Source organism: Vombatus ursinus, unplaced genomic scaffold, assembly GCF_900497805.2.
Source record: "Vombatus ursinus unplaced genomic scaffold, bare-nosed wombat genome assembly UNPS02015255.1, whole genome shotgun sequence".
Taxonomy (NCBI): domain Eukaryota; kingdom Metazoa; phylum Chordata; class Mammalia; order Diprotodontia; family Vombatidae; genus Vombatus; species Vombatus ursinus.
In genome coordinates this window covers 7,328,114-7,334,725 of record NW_020955033.1, presented here as the reverse complement: position 1 = coordinate 7,334,725, position 6,612 = coordinate 7,328,114, and positions in this window count along the sequence as shown.

Here is a 6,612-nt window from a genome sequence, read left to right as displayed (position 1 = left end):
AAAAAAGAGATGAAAACGTAAAACACCTCATGGGTAAAACAGCTGACCTGGAAAATTGATCCAGGAGAGACAATTTTAAAATTATAGGCCTACCTGAAAGTCATGATGAAAAAAAGAGCCTGGACAATATTCTTCAGGATATCATAAAGGAAAACTGCCCTGAAGTCCTAGAACCTGAAGGTAAAATAACTACAGAAAGAATTCACAGCTCCCCACCTGAAAGAGATCCCAAATTGAAAATTCCAAGGAATATAATAGCTAAATTCCAAAATTACCAGATTAAAGAGAAATTACTGCAAGCAGCCAAAAAGAAACAATTTAAATATCATGGAACCAGTCAGGATTACACAGGACCTTGCAGCCTCTACAATAAAAGACCTTAGGGCATGGAACAAGATATTCTATAAGGCAAAGGAGCTTGGAATGCAGCCAAGGATTAACTACCCAGTGAAAATGAGTGTGATTTTTCAGGGAAGGAGATGGATATTCAATGAAATAGGGGACTTCCAAAAGTTCCTGATAAAAAGACCAGAGCTCAACAAAAAATTTGATCTTCAAGTACAAGATTCAAGAGAGACATAAAAAGGTAAATGGGACAGAAAGATACAATATGTTGTTAATAAGGGCAAAATGTTTACATCCCTACAAGAGAAGATGACACTTGCAACTCTTGAGAAATGTATTGTTATTATACCATGTTAAAAGGACTATACATAAAGGGGGTGGATATAAGTTGACTTTGATGTAATGATAAAAAAAATTAATCAAGTGGGTTAAATGGATCCAAGTAAGTGGATTAGTCTGAGCTAAGAAAATGTACTGAGAAAGGAGGAGGCAGACAAGGGTAAATTACATTACAGGAAAAGACACAAAAACTTATTAGAGCAGAAGTAAAAAGAAGGGAAGGGGATGAGCATTGTTTGAACCTTACTCTCATCAGATATTGCTCAAGAAGGGAATAACATAATCAGTTAGGTATAGAAATGTAACTTGCACTATAGGCAGTAGGAGGCAAAAGGGGAAAGAAAAGGGAGGGGGGATAGAAGGGAGGGAAGAAGCAGTAAGGGTAAAGGGGAAGAAAAGGGAAAGGAATAATAGAAGGGAGGTGGGACTGTAGGAGGCGCTGGTCAAAAACAAAACACTAGTGAGGGGGGAAAGGAGAAAGGAGAAAGAAAAGCATAAACAGGGGGGAAAAAGGATGGAGAAAAAGACACAGATAGTAATCATAACTGTAAATATGAATGAGATGAACTCTCCCATAAAATGGAAGCATATAGCAGATTGGATTAAAAACCATAATCCCACAATATGTTGTTTACAGGAAACACATTTGAAAAAGAGTGACACATACAGGGTAAAGGTAAAAGGCTGGAGCAAAATATATTATGCTTCAGCTGAAGTAAAAAAAAGCAGGGGTAGCAATCCTGATCTCAAACAAAGTGAAAGCAAAAATAGATCTTATTAAAAGAGAGAAGGAAGGAAACTACATCCTGCTAAAAAGGCACCGTAGACAATGAAGTAATATCATTACTAAACATATATGCACCAAATGGTATAGCATCCAGATTCTTAGAGAAGTTCAGAGAGTTACAGGAAGAAATAGACAGCAAAACTATACTAGTGGGGGACCTCAACCTCCCCCTCTCTGAACTAGATAAATCTAACCACAAAATAAACAAGAAAGAAGTTAAGGAGGTGAATAGAACATTAGAAAAGTTAGGTATGATAGACCTGTGGAGAAAACTGAATGGGGATAGAAAGGAATATCCTTTTTTCTCGGTGGTACATGGCACATACACAAAAATTGACCATGTACTAGGGCATAAAAACCTCACAATCCAAGGCAGAAAGGCAGAAATAGTAAATGCATCCTTTTCAGATCATGATGCAATAAAAATTATATGTAATAAAGGGCCATGGAAAGATAGACTAAAAAATAATCGGAAACTAAATAATTTAATCCTAAAAAATGATTGGGTCAAACAACAAATCATAGAAACAATCAATAATTTCATTCAAGAGAATGACAATAATGAGACAACATACCAAAACTTATGGGATGCAGCAAAAGCAGTTCTTAGGGGAAGTTTTATATCTCTAAATGCTTACAAAAATAAAATAGAAAAAGAGGAGATCAATGAATTGGGCATACAACTAAAAAAACTAGAAAAAGAACAAATCAAAAATCCTCAATTAAACAACAAATTAAAATATTGAAAACTAAAGTAAAAATTAATAAAATTGAAATTAAGAAAACTATTGAACTAATAAATAAAACTAAGAGCTGGTTTTATGAAAAAAACAATAAAATAGATAAAACTTTGGTTAATCTAATTAAAAAAAAGAAAGAAGAAAACCAAATTACTAGTATCAAGAATGAAAAGGATGAAGCTACCACCAAGGAAGAGGAAATTAAAACAACAATTAGGAATTAATTTGCCCAACTATATGCCAACAAATTTGACAATCTTAGTGAAATGGATATATATTTACAAAAATATAAATTGCCCTGATTAATAGAAGAGGAAGTAAAATACTTAAGTAACCCCATCTCAGAAAAAGAAATTGAACAAGTTATTGATGAACAACTCCCTAGGAAAAAATCTCCAGGGCCAGATGGATTTACATGCGAATTCTATTAAACATTTAAAGAACAATTAATTCCAATACTATATAAACTATTTGGTAAAATAGGTAAAGAAGGAATCTTACCAAATCCTTTTTATGATACAAATATGGTGCTGATGCCTAAACCAGGAAGAGTCAAAACAGAGAAAGGAAATTATAAACTAGTTTCCCTAATGAAATAGATGCAAAAATTTTAAACAAAATATTAGCAAATAGATTATAGCAACTTATCACACGAATAATACACTATGACCAGGTAGGATTTATACCAGGAATGCAGGGCTGGTTCAATATAAGGAAAACTATCAGCATAATCCATCATATCAACACCAAAACTAACAGAAACCACATGATCATCTCAATAGATGCAGAAAAAGCTTTTGACAAAATACAGCACCCATTCCTATTAAAAACACTAGAGAGCATAGGTATAAATGGAGCCTTCCTTAAAATAATAAATAGCATCTATCTAAAACCTTCAGCAAGCATAATATGTAATGGGTAAAAGCTAGAAGCATTTCCAATAAGATCGGGGGTGAAACAAGGATGTCCATTATCACCACTGTTATTCAACATCGTACTGGAAACGTTAGTTTTAGCAATAGGAGAAGAAAAAGACATTGAAGGCATTAGAATAGGCATAGAAGAAACAAAGCTATCACTCTTTGCAGATGACATGATGCTATACTTAGAGAATCCCAGAGAATCAAGTAAAAATGACTTGAAATAATAAACAACTTCAGCAAAGTTGCAGGCTATAAAACAAACCCACATAAATCATTGGCATTTCTATATATTGCCATCAAAGCCCAACAGCAGGAGGTAGAAAGAGAAATTTCATTTAAACTTACTGTAGACATTATAAAATATTTAGGAGTCTACCTCCTGAAACAAACCCAGGAACTCTATGAACACAATTACAAAACACTTTTCATGCAAATAAAATCATATATAAATAATTGGAAAAACATCAGTTGCTCATGGGTAGGCCAAGCTAATATAATAAAAATGACAACTCTACCCAAGCTAATTTACTTATTCAGTGCCATACTAATAAAACTACCAAAAAACTATTTTATAGAGTTAGAAAAAATAATAACAGATTCATTTGGAAGAACAAAAGGTCCAGAATATCAAGACAACTAATGAAAAGAAATGTAGGGGAAGGTGGTCTAGCCATTCCAGATCTTTAATTGTATTATAAAGCAACAATCATCAAACTGCTTGGTACTGGCTAAGAAACAGAGTGGTGGATCAGTAGAATAGGTTAAGTATGCAAGACACAGTAGTCAATGACTATAGTAATCTATTATTTGATAAACCCAAAGACCCCAGCTTTTGGGATAAGAACCTACTCTTTGAAAAAAACTGCTGGGAAAACTGGAAAAGAGTATGGCAGAAACTAGGCATAGACCAAAATCTCACACCATATACCAAAATAAAGTCAAAATGGGTTCATGATTTAGATATAAAGACTGATACTATAAGCAAACTGAGAGAGCAAGGAATAGTTTACCTGTCAGATCTATGGAGAACAGATGAATTCATGACCAAACAAGAGATAGAGAACATTACAAAAAGCAAAATAGATCATTTTGATTACATTAAATTGAAAAGTTTTTGCACAAGCAAAGCCAATGCAACTAAGATTAGAAGGAAGGTAGAAAATTGGGAAAGAAAACCAGTCTCTCTGATAAGGGCCTCATTTCTAAAATATATAGAGAATTAAGTCAAATTTATAAGAATATAAACCATTCCCCAATTGATAAGTGGTCAAAGGATATGAACAGCCAGTTCTCAGATGTAGAAATTAAAGCCATTTATAGTCATATGAAAAAATGCTCTACACAATTGATTAGAGAAATGCAAATCAAAACAACTCTGAGGTACCACATTACACCTATCAGAATGGCCAACATGACAAAACAGGAAAATGATAAATGTTGGAGAAGATGTGGGAAAATTGGAACACTAATGCATTGTTGGCAGAGTTGTGAAATGATCCAACCATTTTGGAGAGCAATTTGGAACTATGCCCAAAGGGCTACAAAAATGTGCATACCCTTTGACCCAACAACAGCACTTCTAGGGCTATATCCCAAAGAGATCACACAAATGGGAAAAGGACCTACATGTGCAAAAATATTCATAGCAGCTCTTTTTGTGGTGGCAAAGAACTGGAAATTGAGAGGATATCCATCCATTGGGGAATGGCTGAGCAAGTTGTGGTATATGAATGTGATGGAATACTATTGTGCTATAAGAAATGATGAACAGGCTGACTTCAGAAAAACCTGGAAAGACTTGTATGGTCTGATGCTAAGTGAAATGAGCAGAACCAAGAGAACATTGTATACAATAAAAGCCACATTGTGTGATGACTAATAGTGATAAACTTAACCCTTCCTGGCAATACAAGTATCTAAGACATCTCCAGAGGCCTTGTGATGGAAAATGCTATCCCCACCCAAAGAAAGAACTATGGAAGCCGAATTATTTTTTTTCTCCTCTGTTGAGTATGTTTCCTCTTTCTGATGGTTCCTCCTATTGATTTTAATTTCTACTTACAACATCACTAATGTGAAAATATGTTTAATATGAATGTAAATGTATAGCCTATATCAGATTGTGTGCTGTCTTGGGGAGGGTGGTGGGGCGGAAGGGGGAGAAAAATTTTAAACTCAAAGCATATGGAAGTGATTATTGATAAATCAAAAGAAAATTTAAAAAAAAAGAAAAATTATACAAAGAGCTCAATGATACCTTCCAAATCATATACATGTATACATACATGTATATATACTCTATATATATACAGTATATATACTCTATATATAGAGAGAGATACATGTTATTCATACTTATACATGTGTGTGTGTAGCTGGATAAGGCAATCAGCACCATGTAGAGTAGTCACATCAATAAGATGAAATATTAAAATACTCTTAGTATTTGGAGAATTTTTATCACAACTACATCTGGAAAGTAAGGCAAGTATCACTGCCAATATTTTACAGAGAAGGACGTTGAAACTTGGGACTTACCCATTATCACAAGGTATTGTTGTTGCTATTGTTCTGGAAGAGGACCAATGACATCAGGAGGGTGCCATCTGGACTTGAAAGTGAATTGGATTTAAGTGAGGCAAGGCTGTTCAAAATCACCAGCCCCACTCTCTCTTCAGGAGCCATCTGGGTCCAGTGGCAAGGTATAGATCAGGATGACTTAGGATAGTCCCAGATGCAGTGAGATACCTTGGCCTTTTTAAGCTAAGGTCTTTCCCAGGTCTCAGTTTGTCTGAGAAAAGCCCCATTCAGTGTTTAAAAGATAGGTAAGAATTGAGGCAAAAGATAAGACTAGTTTGCCTTCTCAGAAGAATCAGTCTGGGAGGGGAAGACCCTCAGGGTCTCTGGCTAGAACCTAAACAGTTGCCTTTAATATTCACTCTAAGCCATCAAAACCCAAACAATGAGCAAGTGAGCCTTGGGCTGGGACCTGCTGTGGACCAATCAATGAGAGCCAGAGTGATTTGGGTTTAAAGGCATAATCAAGTAGCTCCATCTTGGAGTTTGGGGCTAGATTTTTTTCCTCTACTTATTCTGTCATTTCCCCCTGAAAAACCAGGACAATTAACTCTTTTGTCTCATGTAGTTTTCATTTATGACTTCTTGAAATGTAGCTTTGGAAAACCAGGCTTGATAAAGTCTATTGGGATTCAAATGGAGCTACTTGATTTTCAGGAGGTAAATCTTAATGTTGGGATTAGAACCATAGGTCTCCTGACTCCAAATCTCATTTTGCTTTATATAATCATTTTGGTTCTCCTAAAGACTAGGACATTACATTGTAATAAATATAAGATTTACTGACTCTGGTTTAAATTGCTGCTAGAAAAAATATAATTGTGTCAAGAAATCATTTATTAAGAAAATATCAATCTGTCTATACAAGACAATTTTTTAAAAATCAAGAAAACATTTGAAT